The 317-nt window shown below is 18.9% G+C and overlaps 1 protein-coding gene across 1 annotated transcript in view; it reads right to left on the minus strand.

Annotated features, from left to right (window-relative positions):
- LOC127742398 (uncharacterized) overlaps nucleotides 1-317 on the minus strand; it is a 3,866-nt gene that overhangs the window by 527 nt on the left and 3,022 nt on the right. The window lies entirely within an intron of this gene.

Here is a 317-nt window from a genome sequence, read left to right on the forward strand (position 1 = left end):
TAAAAAATTAATTATACATCAATCTTTAAATTAATTTTTAAAAGATATAACTGTGAATCAAATTATTTTTTTATGAATTAGATGATAATACGTTAAATTAAACGTCACGTGGCATGTTAATATAATGTTTGACTTATGGGTAATTTTTCAGATGCTATTTTGACCATTAATTTTGAAAAAAAAAATTGTTTTATCCTTCTACAATGTTGGATCATATTATACATGGTGCTTTTTTAATTTGTAAAAATTAGATGATATTATTAATTATATTGTATGTATGAAATTTGAAAGTTTTTTTTTTTTTGATAAAACATTTT

The sequence above is a fragment of the Arachis duranensis genome, chromosome 1, assembly GCF_000817695.3.
Source record: "Arachis duranensis cultivar V14167 chromosome 1, aradu.V14167.gnm2.J7QH, whole genome shotgun sequence".
Classification (NCBI taxonomy): Eukaryota; Viridiplantae; Streptophyta; class Magnoliopsida; order Fabales; family Fabaceae; genus Arachis; species Arachis duranensis.